This window comes from Bos javanicus, chromosome 25 (assembly GCF_032452875.1).
Source record: "Bos javanicus breed banteng chromosome 25, ARS-OSU_banteng_1.0, whole genome shotgun sequence".
Lineage (NCBI taxonomy): Eukaryota > Metazoa > Chordata > Mammalia > Artiodactyla > Bovidae > Bos > Bos javanicus.
The window spans coordinates 37,163,701-37,185,344 of NC_083892.1; the positions used below are offsets into that span (position 1 = coordinate 37,163,701).

At 43.7% G+C, this 21,644-nt stretch overlaps 1 protein-coding gene and 1 long non-coding RNA gene across 2 annotated transcripts in view; both read left to right on the forward strand.

Annotated features, from left to right (window-relative positions):
* Positions 1-17,167, forward strand: LOC133238735 (uncharacterized). Its single transcript, XR_009733609.1, has 2 exons — positions 1-16,587; positions 16,828-17,167. It is a non-coding gene; the product is annotated as an uncharacterized LOC133238735 (long non-coding RNA).
* Positions 1-21,644, forward strand: part of SMURF1 (SMAD specific E3 ubiquitin protein ligase 1) — a 91,689-nt gene that overhangs the window by 359 nt on the left and 69,686 nt on the right. The gene's annotated exons all lie outside the window — the stretch shown is intronic.

Below are 21,644 nucleotides of genomic sequence, written 5' to 3' on the forward strand. Positions count from 1 at the left end.
CCGGCAGGAGGCCCCCGCCGGCGCCCGCTCGCAGTCCGCACTGCCCCTCCGGCAGCCCCGGAATTTCCCGCAGGGCGCCCCGGGGAGGCGGCCCTCCCCCTCGCCGGCCGCCGTCCCGGGACCGGCTCGCCCCTCTCAGCTGGCGCCCCTCGCGGCTCCCTCCCGGCCCCGCCCCCGCCTCCGGCCCCGCCCCCTCGCTTCTCGCCCCCACCCGCCCCCCGGCTTCCCTGCTTCCCCCCACGACCTGCCCCCTCGCGTCTCCCCTCCTGGCCTCCCTCGGTCTCACTCCCTCCATCCTTCTCTCTCCCCTCCTCGTCCCCCTACTCGGGCCTCTCGCTCTCCCCTCCCGGCCCCGCCCCCTCTCGTCTCCCCTCCCGGACCCCCTCCGTCCCCCCTACTCCATCCTCCACGCTCCCCTCTCCTCCTTGCCCCTCCGTTTTTCTCCCCCCTCCATGCTCCTCGCCCCCTTGCCCCTCACTTTACCTTCCTGGACGCCTTCCGTCCCCCACTCAACCTCCCCACTCTCCTCTCCCCCTCACTTCTCCCCTCTTGGACCCTTTCCGTACCCCCCCAGCCTCCTCGCTCCTCTCGCCCCCTTGGCCCTCGCTTCTCCCCTCCTGGCCCGCCCCTCACCCCCTTCGTCCCCCTCGATTTCTTCCCTCCCTCCTCACCTGCCCCCTCTCTTTTTCCTTCTCGGTCCCGCCCCTCTCTTCTCGCCAGCTTTTCCCATCCTCTGGCGTTTCCCTGTCTCTCCCCGCCCCCATCTACCCTCTGGCTTCTCCCTCCTAGTACCCCCCCCCCCACCTATTTCTGCCCCTTCCCCCATCCGTGTTCTTCCTCTCTCCCCCCGCCCCCCTCCACTTGCCCCCTTGCTTCTCCCCTCCGCGCCCCGCCCCTTTCTCTTGAGCCCCGCCCCCTAGCTGGTTTTTCCGACCCACCGCCCCGCCCCCAATCCCGCACCCGTTTTCTACCTTGTCCCTCCCTCGCTTATCTCCCAGCCCCGCCCCCTTGCCTCTGTCTGGCGGCCTCCACCCTTTCCTTCAGCCTCTAATTCCTCAATCCAGTCTCGTAGCTTCTGCCGGTCCCGGTCCCCTCACTTCCCCTCTGGTCCAGACCTCTTCAGTCTGAGACACTTCCTCTCTCTCAGGCCAGGCCACTATCTTCTCTTGACTCTGCTGCTTCAGTTCTTTGCGTTACCGTCACCCCTGTCCCACCCACCTCACCCCCCCACCGCAACACACGCACGCACGCACGCACACACACACACACACACACGTACGCACGCACACGCACACTCTGGAGGCTTTGGCAGCTGCATTAGCGCAGGCTTCTTGATTCACTCTCATTGAGTCTTCAATGAAATGCCCGTGTCTCCTAGGTGGCTCTGTAGTGCCACCTTCAAGGGTGAGCTCGAAGCTCTGTTCTCGGACTGCGACGTGGTGGTTCTGGTGTGTGTAGCTGCCAGTCGTGTCTGCCGGCCGTGCCCCTGGCTGGCGGGCTCCAGAGATCCTGGACCAGTGTGCACCCGCTTCTGTCTTTTCCTCGCTCTCCCCACTACTACTGCCCCGTCTCCCTGTTTAAATTCACACCTGAGGCTGGATTGTAGTGTTGCAAATACGGTTCTGCTGGGGGACTTTCCAAACGCAAATATTTCCAGCTCTGGAAAGGAAATATAAAGTTCAGGCTAATCCCTGTTAGGGGTTTTCCCCTGGATTTTTCTGTTCAGTGACAGGTCTGATGATGACTTCAAAGTCGGTCTGGTCAGATTCTTTAAAAAAGAGAATGAGCATTTGGGATGGCCCTCAATTATTGGTGAAATCCCTGGAAACAACAGAGAGTGATTTTTTTCAAACTAAAATTTCCTCTGAGAGTTCTTAGTTGTTCCATGATCCATTTTTTGTTTCAAGGAAAGGGAGACAGTTTTTTTGTAGAACGATGTCAGATCACGTTATGATTAGATAACACAATCAGATCATAATTATTTGAACCCAAATCCAGACCCTGGTTTTGTCAATAGCAAATATGTCCCAGGGATTTGTTTCTGGAGAAATAGAATTCTTTATCCCAGGGCTGGTAGGAAACTCTCACTGTGTAGATATAAGTATATACATTGTTTTACAGTTACATAAAAGCCACGGTTTTTACTTTGTAATACTTGTAAAACTTTAATGACTGACACCTTTCATTTGGTTCTCATTTGCAGTGTAATCTATAATTGACATGAGATTGGTTTCAGGTTTCTTGTTAAGAGCAGAAGTAACTGATTTTGTGAGTTAGATAAAAGTGTGATTAATGTTTTAGAAGGACTAGGTTTTAATTACAACTTTGTGTCAGGTGTGTATTAATCAAGCCTAGTTAGCAGGTCTGGACCTGAGCCTTTTCCGCCTGGAGTGGGGGTTGTTTCTTCCCAAATTATTTTTGGTCTCAGGAATTTATAATTTTTATTTAGTTTTCGGCTGCGCTGGGTCCTAGTTGCTCGGCAGGCTTTTCTCTAGTTCTGACGGTGTGCTGGCTTCTCATTGCTGTGGCTTCTCTTCTAGCCCAGGAGGAAGGGTTCTAGGGCACATGGGCTAGGCCGCGGAGCCACCAGGGCAGACAGTTTTCAGGAATTTAGATGTCGCAGATGCAGACATGCGTCAGAGTTTTTGGACATGTTTGCTATTGAAGCATCAAGTTATGAATGTTCTTTCCAAAACGACTTATGCCTTTCCCCCTGCTGATGTTATTCCTGATCTGAGGGACTCTGTGGTCCTCCCTGCAGAGAGGTTGAGAATTTAGTGTTGATTGCAGACGCACATGATGCCAGTAGTCTGATGAATGTTAATTTACCTGGAAACTACGTAAATTATGTGGAAACTACATAATGTACGTAGGAATGAGCTATCTTGTTGGCAGTGGGAGGGTAGGTTTCTGGCCCCATCTTTGAACTTGTCGAGGGGAGGTTAAAATCTCTTCTGGAAACTTGGGAAACCATCTTTCAAGAGGTGTGTACTTTTGTTACCTGTTTCAGAATTTATTTCCGTGTGATATTTGAAAAAAGTGATTTTGTTTTTAGAATGAGGGTTATTCTAACCAGTCAGGGAACACCACACAGGGCACAGTAAAATGAAAAACATGAAGAATTGGATTATAAAAGAGCGTTTAGAACTTCGGGGTCCACAGTTATATATGGTGGTTGAGTAGAACATTGGGTTTAGAATTAGAAGACTCGATTCTGGTAAGATTACCATTAACTATGATATGGAGCAAATCATTTAACCTTTCTGGGTTCTCTGTTTCCTAATATATAAAATAAGATTTCAATCCCATAGTAGTCTTCTTTTCCTTCTTGAGCATGTATCAGTGTGACTGTCTACTTGTTCCAAATTACTGTTTGCTTATACTTGCTTTTGTTAAATCTCAGTCCTGATATTTAGAATTTATGTTAAAACACAGCATCTCTGTTTGATTTATGCCAAGCATTACTTTTGTGTAATGGTTACATTTATGATTTCCACCCCCCCCTTTCTCTGGAACACTTTTTATTTTTGAAAACTATTGTGTCGCAGGTTGACCTGCTTTGGAAAGCAGGCCCAAACTAGTAGAACATGTAAGTCTTTATATTGAAAAGAATATGATTTTAATGAGTGTCTTTGTGATATCTTAACAGGAAAATCATTCTTTAATGGTTTCAGTAGGCTTGGAGCATAATATGTTCAAAATTGAGTGATCTTGGTTGAAGAGCTTTATTTTGTAGATAGTTTAGAGTCCTCTGACAAATCAAATACTTTGGAAACACTTTTTATCTTAAATTCAAGTAGAATTTGCAAGAACTTTGTTCTTACATGGTACACAAATGAATCCCAGATACGATATTTAGGCCACTTTGGTAAAAGAATGGAAATTTTGAGTTCTCAGGGTTCCGCTGCTGCTGCTGCTGCTGCTGCTGCTGCTGCTGCTGCTGCTGCTGCTGCTGCTAAGTCGCTTCAGTCGTGTCTGACTCTGTGTGACCCATAGACCGCAGCCCACCAGGCTCCCCCATCCCTGGGATTCTCCAGGCAAGAACACTGGAGTGGGTTGCCATTTCCTTCTCCAATGCATGAAAGTGAAAAGGGAAAGTGACACGACTCTTAGCGACCCCATGGACTGCAGCCTACTAGACTCCTCCATCCATGGGATTTTCCAGGCAAGAGTACTGGAGTGGGGTGCCAGTGCCTTCTCCATTCCACAGTGCTCTTCAAACAAATTCTATTTTATTCTACTGTTATCTTGTGAGTTAAAATGTGGTGTGTGTGCACTCAGTTGTGTCTGACTTTTTTTGAGCCCATGGACTGTAGGCCTCCAAGCTCCTCTGTCCATGAAATTTTCTAGGCACGAATACTGGAGTGGGTTGCCATGTCCTACTCCTGGGGATCTTCCCCACCCAGGGATTGAATCCGAGTCTTCTGTGTCTCCTGCATTGGCAGGCAGAGTCTTTACCACTGTGCCACCTGGAAAGCCCAGTTAGTTAAAAAAACAAATGCCCAAACTTTTATTTTTTTGGGTGCTTTTATGCCTTGAAACACTCTCAGATCTCCTCGTGTTTTTATATCTTTCAGAGCGTGACTGTGTACTGGAAAGGGAGAAAAATTCTAATTCCAAGTAGAGAAGGGGAAAGAGAGCTTCCTTGGTAGCCTATGGATGTAGAAGCTGTTTTTAGAGCTGTAGCATGTGTAATGTAAGGCTGACTTTTTTGGTATCTTGGATGATCCAGCTTGGAGAAAAGCAGCTGTAGTCATTAGCTGTTAATAACCTTAACTGATCAACCACAGGTGACCTGAGTGGTTCGAAATAGTTGTTTTTCTTAAAGATGAAGCAATCTGAAGACGTCGCCTGTGTCAGTTTGTACTTACGTAAGGCAGGCAGAACTCTTGTTTTAATCAGCCGAAACTGTGATGAGGGACTAAGTCATCAGTATTCACCCTCCACCTGAGTTTACCTAACAGTGTCTCCGGTTCATGAAGGTACAGTCAAAGCACTTTTTTGAATTGAATTACTAAGGATGAGTGGTGGGCTTAGATCAAATGCTTATTCAAAACTTAAACTGCAGTTACACTTTAAAAGGACTCACCTTCTGCCAAATACATGTTCTCGTATTGACTTTATTTTTGATTTGGTTATATCCATGCTGTGTTAAGAAAAATCTTTTCCCTCAAATCCATTAAAAAAAAAAAAACAAAACTTTGACCACCTGAGTGCCTTGAGAAATGGACCTGTCCATATGCCCTGCTTCTTTCTGTATTTTGATTGTAGTTGTGATTTATCAAACTACAATTTTTTACTTCAAGCCTATTTCTTTGTCTGTTCAGAACTCCTATTTTCTGCAACCATGAAAGTCGTGTCTGAACTTCAGTTTTTCTTTCTCTTCTCCAAATTTTCCTTTTCTATGTTCGGTCACATTGGCTGGTTCTAATGTGGAACATTGGGTGAGGGGGAGGTCCTGAGGACTGAGTCACTTGTGAAGAAGTATTTCCTAATGAATTAAAAAAAGAAACACTGCCCCTTAGTATTTCAACATCAGCTCACTGATCCAGTTCACTAGCCTGGCTGTTTTGTAACATGCTTGTGGGCACTGGTTAGAAGTTAAAATAGCTGAATCGTGCATTTTCTTGAGCGCTAAGAGCAAAAAGGAAGTTCAAAAAACCTTCTGAGATGGATGAAATAATTGGGTGTTCATACCATGCTCTGATTTTCTGGGTGAGAAACCCTAACTTTTAGGATTCTCAAATCAACGTTTTTGTTACTTCAGAACCATTTCAGTGGTTAAATGTCTTTAAACAAAAAACATGTAAAAAATATGTGGGTTTGTTGTGTGTTGTGTTTTTTTTTTTTGTCACTGAACAACCTAAATGACTAGTTTGCTTGTTTTGTCAATGAATTTTATTGAGAAAAAGCCCCTCACTTAAATTGTCTTGTTGTCAGCCACATCTAGCTGCCCGTAGTCCCTAAGGCCATTCTAGTTAAGAGCTGCCGAGCTCTCTCTTGTGGAAGAATTAAAAAAAAGCTCATAGCCTTGTGGATCAGGCATGTCTTCTTTTTAAAATGTTAGAATTCCTGTTGTGTCTATAGATGAAATTGAATCCATTTAGATACTTAAACTGAGGGAAATGTTGTTTCCATATTTCTAGATTAAAGGGGAAAAAAATCCTCTTATTGTTTTAAAACAAGGCTTAAATAATGTACAATCAGTGCGTCTGGTGATGGCCCCACTCTGTAATTCCAGCTGTGTTCACCTCCATTGCAGCTGAAAGGAATTCTAATTGGCTGAGGAATGTTGGCAGCGTCGTGTATCACAGAACGCGGACCTGTTATGCTCGCTGCCGGGTGATGCATTTCAGATGTTTTAGGCTCCTGAGTCCAACTTGAAGGTTGCTTGCAGGGAGTCTGGAAGAGCATGTTGTGAAGCGGGGCTTGCAGACAGCAGCCTGGTTTGCTTTCTTCGTGTTGTCGGGCATCCGCTAAATTCTCTAAAGGCCTTGGTGCTTCCTTGTGGCTTAAATACCTGACTGGCGGGTCCGACTTTTCTTTCTAACTCACAGAAGTGCCGCGGTGAAGAAAGGGGTGATGGAATTATCATCCATTTGTGACTCAGTTTTCCAGTCGGTAATGGAGGTACCTGCCTTTTTCTGTCAGGCAACGACTTGATATGCATTCAATATTTGGATGAGCAGTTGTGAATTATTCCTAGAGGAGCACAGTGTAAATACAAAGTCATAGATTCCTGTTATTTCTTGTGCTTAAATGATCATGTAAGTGCTCAAGCTAATAATGTACTGAAGAAAATTATGGAATCTACAGATAAACATGGAAAAATTATGCTCAAGAATGAACTGCTAAATTCTCTATGCATTCAGAAAATTCCTTAGAGAAACAGTATCCTAAGCCAAGTGATATCACAGCATCATTTTAAATTGTGAAACCTTGGAAGCATTCCTGTCAAAATCAGGACCAATGCAGGGACGCACACTGTCACAGTTGTCAGCTAGAGAAAGACATCAGAAAGCAAAATCCCTGTTTGCAGGTGCTTATGATTTTATATCTTTGAAAGTCCAAAAGAATCAGCTGAAAAACAGTTACAAGCAAAACTTTAGTAGTTGGATAGAAAATTTTTCCATGGAAAATAAAATGGATAAAAATCGACAGGCTAGGAAAAACACTTGGTAGTCTGTGTGTTATGAAAGTCTAGCTTGCTTATAAAGAGCTTTTAAAATCAATTAGAAAAAGGCCAGTGACCTATTTGGCAAAGGATGTGGACAATTCACAGAAAAGGATGAAAATGGATTTCAAACATGTGAAAAAACATGCAGTCCTGTTCATGCCAAACAACATTTACGGATTCAAACTAAGGGGGAAACAGTTTTCTGTCTAGCAGATGGGCAGTGACCAGAGTTTAACAGCATGTCATGATGACAAAGGTGTGGAAAAGCAGAAACTGTTTTACACTGTGGTCGAGAATATAAATTGGTACAATCGAGTAGGAAGGGCAGTTTGATATTGGATAAGAAAAGTATGGCTTCTCTGGTGGTTCAGAGGTAAAGAATCCATTTGCAATGCAGGAGACTCAGGAGACGTGGATTCGATCCCTCCTCCAGGGGGAGGAGGGCTTGGCAACCCACTCCAGTATTCTTGCCTGGAAAACCCCATGGACAGAGGAGTCTGGTGAGCTACAGTCCATGGGGTCCCAAAGAGTCGGATTTGACTGAAGTGACTGAGCACATGCAATGAACGTATATACCCTTGGACCTGACAATTTTGCACTTAGGAATTTTTCTTACAGATATTATAATCACACATTTATGTAAAGCCTATGTGCAAAATTGTTACAGCATTGCTTAAAATTATAAAAGCTAGAAACAATTTAAATCTGCATTAATAGAAAACTAAATAAATTATGACATATCCCCAGGGATACATAGCTGTTTAAAAGAATAAGCTAGTGTTTATATTCTGAGATGGAATATTTTCCAAGGTCTGTTATTGAGTGGGGAGAGGGGGAAGCGTGATTCAGAAGAGTGGAAATCGTATATACTGTTTGAGTAATAAATAAAACAAAATGGCAATTTATGGTGTATGTGTATAGACATCACTGGAAGAGTCCTGTTGAAATATTGATTGTGATGACCGCTGGGGACGCAAACTGGGACTTGAGGGCACAGATCAGAGCGGGAGAGACAGAGACTTTGTTTCACTGTGTTTCTTTTACTATTTCATCTCCTCCCCTCCCAGTTCTTGTCCCCGCTTTGAGCATATATTGCTTTTCAACAATTAAAAATGGTAAAAACAAACAACAAAAGAATCTATAACTCTTAAGCAAAGATTTTTTAGAGCAACTAGTACATTAGTTGCTAATAGTAATTATTTCAAATATGGGTGTTTTGGACATTCAAAGTAATTGTGCCAAATGCACGTTAAAGGGCTGAAGTAGCATCTAAGGGTATATATTCACGTCATGTGTATTTCACTACTAGGAAGATTCCTGGGTCCCAGAGAGTAAAATGCATTGCGTTCTTTGTAAGTCTGAATAGATTTTTTTCCCTCAGAGAATATGTTCATTCTGATACTAAGAACCCGTCCCCCAGTCCCCCAAAAAACCCAAAACCAAAAAAAAAAAAAAGCAGAAGCTCAAAAGCCCTTGTTCTAGCATAATATTAAAAAGCTATTCCAGCCCAAATGATTCTTTGCAGATTCAGGAATCTAATCCTCCTTAGACCTACTTTTTTATAGAGAGTCCTTTGAAAGACTGGAGTCTCGATTCTGAATAACAGTGTTGGTTCATATCACTTATTTGGAATGTCGTTTGGGGTTATCACTGACCTATTCTTGTAAAATAACCTCCTCCCTGAAGTGCGGTAAAAATGCTAACTTGCATAAACCAGCTGTAATAATTTGGTAAATTTGGTATTTTTCCCACATATCTCTAATCAATAAATTTATTTTGAACCTCTAAAAAGGCCTGTTTATTAATGTTAGTGGTACCTAAAAAAGAAATATTGATAGCTGACTCTGTAAATGGAGAAAAAGTCATCACCACATGTAATTTGTTGCTTTTTTGTTCTCTTAGAGCTTTAGGATAAAAACCTTAAGTTTTACCATATTGTATTTCTACATATATTACCTACAGATCATAGGTTTGAGAATTGCTTGATGAGAGTTTGTCCATATGAATAATACTAATAGTAATTATATCTGTACGGCGTCTCATAGTTTCCAGAGTTCTCATAAGCATTTCCTCACTTAAGGCAAGATGCAAGCCAGCCGCAAGAAGCTTTTTTTGATTTTTGTTTTTAATTGTGTTTTTGTTTCTAGGTTAAAAAAAAAATCATGAAATTTGTCTTATTCTTTAAAAACACATTTAATTTAATCATTTCATGGGCTGATAGAAAAATTCTCAGAAGCAGCTATAATAGACGCATTCCCTGGTGGCTTAGATGGTAAAGAATCTACCTGCAATGCAGGAGACCCAGGTTTGATCCCTGGGTCAGAAAGAGATCTCTTGAAGAAAGGAATGGCAACCCCCTCCAGTATTCTTGCCTGGAGAATTCCATGGACATGTAGCCTGAAGCCTGGCAAAGAGTTGGCACGAATGAGCAGCTAACACACACACACGCTTTGCAATAATCAGTAGTCATGTGCAGGAGAAGGCCTGCATGTCTTCATGGGATGTTGACTTAATTTAGGCTACACTGAGGATAATCGACACTCACAGAATTAGACAGGTTTTTTTGGGTGGAGATAAGGTAGCAGTTTTTTCTCTGTAACTATACGAGGTTGGAAACATGACATTCTTCTCCCCTACAACATGCCGAGTAGACTAAGCTTTTCTGATCCCCTTCCCAGGAAACCTTGCTCTCTACAGTCATTCCCACTTCATTGAATCTACCCAGTTGCCCAAACCAAAAAAAAAAAAATGAAAAATAAGCCTTGTTGTCATTCTTCGTATCTAATTCAGCCTCAAGTCCTCATTTCTGTCACCACATTTTGTCTGGAATGTGTCTTCTCTTCGTGTCCACTGACCCCATCCTGGTTCCAGCTGCCATCATCAGCTCTGGCTTGGAAAGCTGCAGCTTGCCCTTTTGTATTTCAGTGTTACTTACAACCAGAATCATCCAGCTGCAGTGTTAGTTATTTCTCTCTTTCAGTGATGTTAAAGGATTCATGAAAAAAGTTCTCACTTGGGCAAATCCTCAAGCAGGGTGGAAAGAATTGGCTCCATCCATTCCTCCATCCAACCGCTTATTTCCCACTGCCCTGAGGGGGAAGCTAAGGAGAAAAACGGGAAAGCTGCGTTCACTTCTGCAGCTCCTTCACTCCTGCCTCTGTGCTCACTGCCTCCAGCTCCAGTTCCAGGAGCCTTGGTGAGGTGGCCAGCTGTCCTTGTCAGGGTGACATGGAGCTTCCCTCGGTCTAATGATTGAGGAGTGGCCAGTGGTGGAGCTGGAGAGCCTATTGCCAACAGGAAGCCTTCGGCCTTGCTGTCTTGTTTACATCGGTTGTCCCACTGAAGGTGGCTTGGCTCACAGTGGTGTTCACACATATTCATTGGTTGAGGGAGCTAATGACCTTCTTGTTGATCGTGTTCCATGGCCGCATGTGAGTAGGGCACTGGAGGACACCCCTCTTGGAGGTGGTGTTTGCTGGGGTGGGCCGCTTCTTGTAGGCCACGGGGTGAGAGACTGGGGCTGGGAACTGGGCAGTCACAGCCTGTGGTCGGCTAGGCTTAGGATGTCTGTGGCCATATGACACCCCAGAGCTAGTCTGCCCCTGGACTTTGGGCAGTTCCACAGGTTTGAACCAAAGCCTGAAATACTCTCAAATCTAGAATTTGGCCCATCTTTGTAACCTTTGGTTTCCCGGTTATCTCCTCAGCTTCTCCCTCAGGGCTGTTGGAAAAAAAGTAGTTGGATGGAAGTAGTCATTAATTTGTCCCTTGCCTAGGGGGTGTTTTGCAGTTACATCTTGAATGATCATGTTTGAGGGTGTCCTGGGGGTCAGGACTCGTTTGCCCACCCTACCCTGAAGTCTTGTCTCCTGCCCAGGGTACCATTCCCCTCTCTTTATCCTGTTTCCTCTCTTCACACCCTTGGATTGCAATTTGAAGCAGAAAGGCCCTCTTAGCAAAGGCATATTTTTCTCCCTTTTCATTTTATCTCCTCGTGGAGCCTTACAAAATACTGTGAGCAGGAGTCAGAACCTTTCCTTATCTTGAATCTTCCTATTAAGTGCCGTCATGCTCCTTGTATTGTCATCTTGGCGGGCACATCTGACTTCTTTCTTAGTAAAGACTAAAGGCTCAGGCTGAGGACGTAAGGTATTCATTGAATTTTATCCTGTTTCCTTTCTTCAACCAATTTCACAGTTCTACTTCTGTCTTGTATTTACAATACCACACTTCCTAATGCCAATTTTTTTATTAGTTTAAAAAAAACAATGCTTTCAGATGGAAGTAGCAGAAAACCTAGCTTAAATTGGCTCAATAGAAAGAATTTTCTTTCGTAAATTTACTGAAAAGTCCAAAAGTCATTCCAGCAGCATGGCAAGGACCTGATTTTCCCATTTCTCAGTGTTGTGACCTCAGACCATTCTTGGCTGCCTCCTCCACTTGCGTTCGGAAGGTAGGAGGTGGCCACCAGCAGCTCCCATGGCTGTTTGCGTCTAGCTTTAATCAGCAGAGATGTTAAGAGAGCACTTCCCCAACGGCTTCTTCCTGGAGTAGAAGTCCTGGAGCTGAATCTTCTTGTCTGATTGGCCTTTTTGGGTCCACGTGTCCATCTCTGAACTAGCCACTGGCTAGGGTGATGGGGATTAGGGTCCATCTTGGAATCTAGTACTGGTATTAGTCTCCCAACATATACGACAGGGGCATTTGAGGGAACTGGAAAATAAATACGAGGAAGGCAGCCAACAAATAAGTAGACGATACTATTTAAAGAACTTTTGAAGAAAAAAAAATACTGTCTTTGTACTAGTGTGAATTAAAAAATGTGTTTTTGTAAAAGTCCCAAACATTTTTACCAAGTGTTAGGAATGGTAGTTTTTTATGTGAACTTACCCCAACAAACAACTCAATGGGCATGAATTTGAGCAAACTCCGAGAGATAGTAGAGGACAGAGAGGTCTAGCGTGCTGCAGTCCGTGGGGTCGCAAAGAGTTGGACATGACTTAGCGACTGAACAACAACCACCCTAATAAATTTCATTGTTGATGTATAGTGTTGTTTTATTTGGGGCTATTTCAACACTGATTTAAACACAATTTAGCTACAGAGTAAAGGAATACATTCTTATATCATTTCTCTAGCCATAATAGAATTAAAAATTTTTTTTTAAAATATTTATTTGGCTGTACCAGGTCTTGGTTGTAGCATGCAGGATTTTTGGTTTCGGTATGCAAACTCGTAACAAACTCTTACCAACCCTTCCTTTAAGTAAAGGCTATGAAATAATATCTGTTCTTGATATTTGAAACTCTATATTTTTACTTCTATGTTCCTTAAAAAAAAAAAAAAAAGTGCTTAGAAGATGCTTGACTGAGCCTTGAACTCATGCCCCAAGGAACAGTTGGCTCTCTCAGACCCCCAGCAGTCTCTTCCTCCGTGGAGTCAGTGGGCAGGGGTGAAGGGTAGGCTTAAGAGCTGGGCTGGAGCCAACCTGTGCCTTTAGACAAGTGACCTCATCTCTTTAATTTTCCCAGCTATAAAAATGAGGTAAATAATTGGAGCCACTTCAGAGTATCGTGGGTATTAAATAAAATAATCCACATGCAATGTCTGGTATACAGTAAATGTTCAATACTTGTTAGCTAATATTAACATTGTCATATTTCAGCGACTCTGAGTTGAAAGTCACACCATTGTTTTATGGACCAATAAAAAAGAAACATCAGTAATTACACTGCAATGTGATTCATTTGACAATTTCAGAGATGTTAAAATATGGAGAAATGTGTCTTAGCATCAGTGATACATGGTATTATGGCTGTCTTTGACTCTAAAGTCCTAGAAATTGTTTGCATACCCACAAATTAATGCCATCTGTCTTCAGTTTAAACATAACACAGTGGGATCTGCAGTTTCCTTTCCTTTGTGTTTTTGTCCTGAACTTATATTGGATTTGGCCTCATGTGTCGCAATATTGGCAATTTCATAATTACTAATTCATTGTGTACGTTGAGTAGTGGATCCTGTAAGACCCATGAAAGGCTTCGCAAACTTGGGTTCTTTGCGTTTCTTCACTGATCGAGAAAGAAACTTGAGATACATTTCAGGAATTCATTAATATTAGTTGAATACACCTATTTGGAAGCTCCCAGCAGGTTAAATGATAGTGCACATAACCTTTTAGAAAAGCACAGGTTGTTGGCAGAAAGCCCACTTAGGGAAGTGCCTTTGATGCACCCAAACGTGTGCTGTTAGAAAGCGTGGTATTGCCATTTGAAAGAAATGCATGGCAGTTGATTTTCCCCTAAAATATAAATGCGGACAGTATATTGTAGAACTTGAGAGATAGTCACAGGCTATTTAAGTACAAACTTGGTATAGAAAAAAGTGGCTATGTAATGTGCTTAGCATAAATTTAGAAGGAAAACCCATAAGGATATCACATAACTCGATAGAGTGCTATTTCTCTTGGAAATTTTCTGGTATTTAGAGTGCTGAGAATGGGATAGTATTCGCCTGTTTTTTTTTTTTTTTTTTCAGGCCTGTTTTTGATATAAAATTGAAATGAATGATGGAAGAGGTTTCGGGGACTTGACCTAAGTGTTTACTTATTGCATTATTTATGGCTTCCTTCATCAGCTGAATGTCAGCAGGATTCTACTTCTATTGACAGCTGCGTGAGCAGAGCAGACGTGTTGTTGGGTTACCTTGTCACAAGCCTGGAGGCAGGCCCCTGGCACATCTGGCCATGAAGCATTTAAGCGTTGTTTAGGGATGTTGATCATGATTTTGTCAAAGGCTGTGTCTCAGTGCAGACCATATTTTAATGCATTCTGAAACATTTCTCTTCTGGGGAGAACCCAGGAGACTTTGCTGGTTTTTTTTTTTCTTTTTTTTTTTTGAGATTTTACATAAGATTAAGCTTAACAATGCCAGAAGTACACTTTTATTTTAGAAAAGGACATTTTTTTTAGAGAATAAATGGTACTGAAGTTGAAATAACAGGACAAATTATTTCGAAGAGCAGACATTTGATCGGCTTCAGTACTTTTCTCATCACCTACAATTGTAGTGATGTTTATATTTGGAACAGAGAGAAGTCCAAAATCTCTCATCGAGGCTTTACAAAGGGATGTGATTATGTCAGTGTTACTCCAGGTGTTTAATTTCAGGCTGTATGAGTCAAGAACTTGGTGTTTCTTATATTAGAATAGATTGGACTTGATTCAGAAAAAAAAACCCTCCAAACAACCTATTAATTTGAAGTGTATAAATCACAGCATAAAAATTATTTTAGTTTTAAAATAGATTACACGTGTGTGTGATATAAAAGGGTACCCATTAAAAATGCCCTGTCCTCCTCCCTGTCCTTTGCCAACCAGCTTGCCTTCAGAGACGTTAGCTATTTTTTAAAATGTTTTACATCTTTTAGAATTTTTTATTGGTTTTTAATGCTGTTTGTTTTAATGTGACATTAAAAATTCTGCTTATTTATTTGTACCTTTTTAATATTCTTTTCCATTATAGTTTATCACAGGACATTGGACACGTTTTTCTGTGCTGCACAGCAGGAAGCTTGTTGTCCATCCCGTAGGTAATAGTTCGCAGCTGATAACCCGCCCCCTCCCTCTTGGCACTCACCAGTCTGTTCTCTGTTGGTGATTCTGTTTCATAGCTATAGGTTCATTGTGTCATATTCTATATCCCACATATAAAGGATATCATAAAGTACTTGTCTCTGACATACTTCACTTCTGTGATCATCTCTAGGTCATCCGTGTTGCTTTGTTCTTTTTTATGGCTGAGTACTGTTTCACTGTATATATGTATCATGTCTTCTTTACGCATTCATCTGTCTATGGACATCTAGGTTATTTCCATGTCTTGGCAGTTGTGAAGAGTGCTGTTATAGACACAGGGATGCATGTGTCTTTTGAATGATATTTTTGTCTGGACATATGCCCAGGGGTGGGTGGCACGGCTGGATCATATGGTAGCTCTAGTTTTAGTTTTCGGAGGAAGCTTCATACTGTTTTCCACAGGGGCTATCCCAACTTACGTTCCCACCGCCAGTGTAGGAGGGTTCCCTTTTCTCCACCCCCTCTCGAGCATTTAGTATTTGTAGACTCTGTAAGGACAGCCATTCTGACTGGTGTGAGGTGGTACCTCATTGTAGTTTTGGTTTGTGTTTCCAGAGACGTAACTGTTTTTACCACGGTAATACTAGTTTCTCCTGTAGTAGTCTCGCAGAGGTTTTCTGTCCCCTTTTCTCCCTTTCTCCCTCCTGTTAACACAGAGGATAGCCTACTCCACGCGCTCTTACTTCTTTTGTGCCCCCACCGCCCCCAGCACTCCGGAGCTGCCTCTGCGGTGGTGCAAACAGCTCAGTGACTGTCCTTGTGCCCTTCAGTTAGGTGGGACCGCGTGGTTGGTTCAGGCTGGTCAACTGTGAGGAGCAGTGATCTCGCCCACCCTGGGGCTGCTGCTATAAGCACCTCCCACTCGGCCGTGGAGCACCCAGCACTGTGTATCACATGGGCGAGCCTCCATCAGCCTGGGTCCCTGAATGATTATATAGAGCGGGAGGTCCCCTTCTGCCCCAGCCCAAGCCCCAGACCCAGCCTGTGTTGGATAAACCAGCCGTGTGCTTATTTCAGATTGTCTTACAAGTTGTAATTGGAGCTTCAGGGGGCTTCTCCAGTCTTGATGATAGGCTGGTGTTTGTGTAGTGGCTTTTTAAAAAAAAGGTGTTTGTCTTTTGGACACCAGGCCTCCTTCCATTTACAATCAGGTTTAAAATCCTTTTTCGTGCAAAAGAGGTCACTCCTAAATGCATGGGAGGGAATTGCATCTGGTGGGAGGCAGAGTCGGTGGTGGAAGGCCCTGCCCTGTTTCCCTTCCCTTCACTCTGCCCCACATCACACAGGCTGGGGCTGGCAGCCTTCATTCCCAAAGTTTGGGATCTCTCCCCAAATACCCTAGAATGGGAGTCTGCCAAGTGCCGGCTTCCGAGCTTCCGTGTTGGGAGATCACTCATTGGTGCGCCCCTCCTGTCCTGTAGCCCTTTATATGCAACTTTGAGCAGTGGATGCAGGGCCATCCCTGTGCAGAGTATGGGTTTTGGAGCACAGCTGACCTGGGCTTCAGTTCCAGCTTCGCTGCTCAGGAGCTGGGTGACCTAGGTAATCATAATCAGGTATCTGGCAATTATTGACTTTTTACTACTTGCCAGACAGACGCTAGGCTAAGCAGTTTCCCTGAGGTCTGTTTCCTCCTCTCAGTAAACTTACCAGGGAAGTTCTGGTCTTGTCCTCATCCTGGAGACCGTGGAGCGCAGTGGAGTCGGCAGCCCAGTTTGACTACATACCAGTGACCTTGAGCAAATCGGATATTTCATCTTTAAGCAGCAGAAGGTACCCACCTCCTAAGGTTGTTGCCAGAAATAGTACCTATCTCCTAAGGCTGTTGCCAGGAATAAATGAAGTAACCAGACGCCAAGCAGCATACAGTAGGGGCTACCTTGCCTGAGACTTCACTGAAAATTTTGTAAATGGACTAAAGTTGAATTGCTTTGTTAACTTTGCATCTTACTTTAAGTTGATGTCAGTGTGGTTTCTAAATCTGGTTTCTTCCTTTTTGTCTCTGAATTAAAGCCTTCATCAAACGCCATTCTGTGAGGAACTCCCAGGTTCACCCGACCTTCCCAGAGAGAGAGCACTTTAAGGCTTGTTACATGGAGAGGGAAGTGAGCCTGACACCGATGCACAACAATACAAATAGGAAAGAGAATATTTGTTCTCCCCAAATTTCCACCGTCTCTTAACCAACCTCAGATTTTTTTTTTTGTATTAGCTATTTCCTACTTGGCCTATACCCCTATTGATTATTTACTAAAAATCAGATTCAACTGTGCCTTGTTATCACATATGTATTACTGAAATGTTACTCTGTTGTTACGCTTCCACAGAAAAAATAAAACCTTGGTGACTTTCAGACGCTCTCACATTCTTGGTATAAGTTAACCCTGTGCTGCTTTTCCATTTGGTTTGGCCCCTAGGTCTCCCCACAGGCTCACCCAATGACTCAGCGGTAGAGAATCTGCCTGCAATGCAGGAGACACAGGTTTGATCCCTGGGTTGGGAAGATCCCCTGGGGGAGGAAATGTATTCTCTAGTATTCTCCACTCCAGTCTTTTTGCCTGGGCAATCCCATGGACAGAGAGCCAGCAGGTCCATGGGGTTGCAAAGAGTCAGACACAACTTACTGACAGCCCACATAGCCCACCATACCAGGTCTCCCAACCACCGTCTCTCTGGGAAAGAACTTGACATTCTGTTCAGTGTAATGAAGCCGACTGTTGCTCTGAGCTGGAGTGTTCTGTGGCTCTATGTAATCTGTCTGTGAACTCAGGAACCAAGTTTAGGAGAGAATTTGCTAGCACAGATAATTGTGTGGTCTGGGAGAGAGTTTGAACAGCACCCAAACACAGTGAAATGTGGTCCAGACACAAGACAAAGGATGTGAAATGGTGATTGTGTAAAAAAGGTGCATGTGGAGTGTCAGTGTGACTGTCAGCCTTTTCAGTAGTGTAAGGACCAGGACATTTCAAAAATACTAAAAACAGGTCTTTCTAGTTGTTTTCATTGTGGCCTAACAATATCAAGCAGCTGCTGAGGTTACACGAGAAAAGAAACATGCCCAGTGGCACTGAGAGTGTAGACTTTGTTCGCCTTGCCTCCCCCTCCTCTTCCCTCCCGCTTCTGCTCTCCTTTCCCCCAGGGAGCAGGTCCTGTTGGGATCGCAATTGATTGATCGATTTTGGCTGGGTCCATTTTGGCTGGGCTGGCGTGTGGGATTGTTAGATGAAGCAGGCAGCTGCTTAATCACTCAGTCATGTCCGACTGTTGGCGACCTTATTGGACTGTAGGGTCCAGGCTCCTCTGTCCGTGTAATTTTCCAGGCAAAAATACTGGAGCAGATTGCCATTTCCTACTCCAGGGGATCTTCGCAACCCAGGGGACAAACCCGCATCTCTTGTGTCTCCTGCTTTGGCAGGCAGATTCTTTACCACTGAGTTGCGGCATTCGGCATCTTGAGCGCGGCATTCGGGATCTAGTTCCGTGACCAGGGATATAACTTGGGCCCCCTGCATTGGGCGCTCAAGAGTCCTAGTCACCGGACCACTAGGGAATTCTCTTTATTTTTTTCTTTTGGAAGCTCTCTTGAACAATACTTTTCCCTTGAGGTGTGAGGAGCTTTCCTTGGGTGTGGTGCTCCCCTCCACCATTTGTATAGTTTCCAGCCTGCTGTGATTTTATCTCTCAGCAATGTTCCAGGAGGTTTTAGTGAAAATACAAAACTGCCAAACCGTCTATCAAACGGAGTTTGCAGAGAAACCTCTTGGGAAAGGACAGACTGAGTATTTTAAGTGGTCTACGATCCAAAGCATTTCCTGGGTTGAGTGTTTATCGAGGCTGAGCTTTACTTCCAAACTAAGCTTGGGAAGAATCTGGGACTGTTTCCCAGTTGCTGGGGGGCAGGGAGAAGAGGAGACAAGTCTTCAGGAATGAGGAAACTCACTATTTGTCTCTTACACAGTCATCTGCTGGAATCTGTCTAAAAGAGACGGCTTGCAGAATAGAACCAGTTTTGGAGCATGAAGTTGGATGAGGCTGTTAAATGTTAATTTTAAAATTATATATAATGTTTTAACTTTATTTTGGAAATGGAACATTGGAGAAGATTAGCTTTTAAATGGCTCACTCTTAAAGGTTAAAAAAATGCATAGAAAAGAGCATTAGCTCTCTGTTGTCAGCGTTTAGTTACTAAGTCACGTCCGACTCTTTGAGATCCCGTGGATTGTAGCCTGCCAGGTTCCTCTGTCCATGGGATTTCCCAGGCAAGAATACTGGAGTTGGGTAGCCATTTCCTTCTCCAGGGGATCTGCCCAACCCAGGGATCAAACCTGCATCTCCTGCATTGCAGGCAGATTCTTTACCGCTGAGCCACCTAGGAAGCCCCTGTCTCCCTGTTAATTGTTGTTCCATACCAGGTTTTTGTGTGTTGGGGGTGGGGGGTGTTTTCTTTTTTCATGTGTCTCATTTTAGAGTTCAAGGTCTAAATCGACACATTTGGGAAGAGTAAGGTGTTGGGGAAATAGTAGCGGTAAGAAAGAAGATGGTTCTTCCTTCCTGTCTGACTCAGTGTAGAGAACTCATTTTCAGACAGTATGCTGATTTCAGTACCTTGATGCCAGATGATGTCATGACAGACATCCTGGTATACAGAGGAATTCCTTGCTCGAAAACCCGTCTCCCTTAGTTCACCGTTCCTCTCCCTAAAAGTTTTTGTAGTCGCTCCTTCTTTGTTGAGAATTAAGATGTTGGTGGGACCAGAAGAAAATTTCTTTGGGCTGAAACATGCCAGCTTCACTTCCTCAATGATGACACATTTATATGTACTTTTTAAAGTTGTTGATTTCGCCCCCACCCCCGCTGTGCTGGTGGGCATGTGGATTCTCTAGCTGAAGAGGCTGGCATCCATGGTGAAAGACTTCAATCTAAATTTAGCCGCTTTTCAGAGGTTTCATAGAATACTTCCTTAAATGAAGTCACAGACTACAAAAGCTCCTGCTGCATCGGGCTTCCAGGTTTGTTATTTTTTTCTGCTCCAAATGAAGCCAGGCAGGAAGGACAGACTCTTACTCCCAGCTGCTCCAGGAGGTTCTTCTGTTTTAGCCAGAACCCACTAGCAGCCTTTGTAATGAACTTGAAGATGAGGAGAGAAGATTTGGTGGTAATTGTGACAGAAACGGCAAACAGTCACGAGCCTGAAAGTGTGGGTGAGACAAACACTTTGGGTCGTATTGCAGGTCGTGGGGGCATGAATTTAAAAGACGCTTGCTCCTTGGAAGGAAAGCTGTGACAAACTGAGGCAGCATACTAAAAAGCAAAGACATCACTATGCTGACAAAGGTCTGTCTAGTTGAATCTATGGGTTTTCCCAGTAGTCAGGTACAGATGTAAGAGTTGGACCGTAAAGAAGCTGAAGAATTGATGCTTTTGAACTGTGGTGTTGGAGAAGACTCTTGAGAGTCCCTTGGACAGCCAGGAGATCCAACCAGTCAATCCTAAAGGAAATCAACCCTGAATATTCATTGGAGGACAGATGCTGAAGATTCAATACTTTGGCCACCTGATGTGAAGACCTGACTTATTGGAAAAGACGCTGATGCTGGGAAAGATTGAAGGCAAAAGAAGAAGGGATGGCAGAGGTTGAGATGGTTAGATAGCATCACTAACTCAATGGACATGAATTTGAGCAAACTCTGGTGGCTCAGCGGTAAAGAATCTGCCTGCAACACAGGAGACTTGGGTTCGATCCCTGGGTTAGGAAGATCCCCTGGAGGAGGAAATGGGAACCGCACTCCAGTATTCTTGCCTGGGAAATCCCATGGACAGAGAAGCCTGGCAGGCTACAGTCCATGGGGTCACAAAGAGTTGGACATGACTTAGTGATTAAACAACAGCAACCGGGAGATAGATGGTGGAGGACAGGGAAGTCTGGCATGCTGCAGTCCATGGGGTTGCAGAGTCAGAGCTGACTTGGCGACCGAACAACAGCAGAAGTTAGCATCGGACACCAAAAGGCCTTCTCTATTTTCCTGACACCTGTCAATGTGCCTGAAGACTCACTAGCCATGAATTAAAGCAGTATATTTATTTTGGGAGGTTAGTGATACAATTGGAAGATCTTCAGAGTCACGAGAAAGTGTTGAAAATAGGCCTTTGGACTATAATGGTGGTCATGGGTGTTTTGTACAGTCTCTGTCTTGTAGAATTACAGAAGATGTTTTAAGTCAAGCTCCTTTTCAGTATGGGGAACGCCCTTACCTGTTAGTGCCTGAAGGCCCTAGGCTGAGATCTTAACTGGGAGGAAAAAGGAGCCCAGGTTTCCTGCCCGAGGCGTCAGGAGTCCTAAGGATGGCTTGCTAGTTGTCACTGACTCAAATAGCCTTTCAATTTCTTACATAAGCATCACATTGTTTATACAGTCTTCTAGTTGAGAAATTTGTAATTACACCCTTAAAAAGTATTCCAATATCTGACATTGTTGTAGAATCTCATTCCCAGTGGTTTTCCATGCTCAGTATGGATCCGCATACTTAACATACCTTCCCGTAAACATGTTTTCATTATATAAGCATCTCTTTATTTATTCTCTTGTAAAGGTTATTTATTTATTTTTTTGACAGGGTCGGGGGAAGTAATATACACATACATACTTTTAGGTTGTTCAAGAGGGCTTATTTTGAAAAGGAAGTCTCTTTATACCTACCTGGTCATCAGATTCTCTTCCCCAGAGACAGTTCACCAGAAACAGTTTCTTATGAGTTTGTTAAAATGTTAGATAAAAATGCTTGTGTGTATAGCCTTCCTTGACCTATTGCCCCCCTTTTAAGGGAGATCAT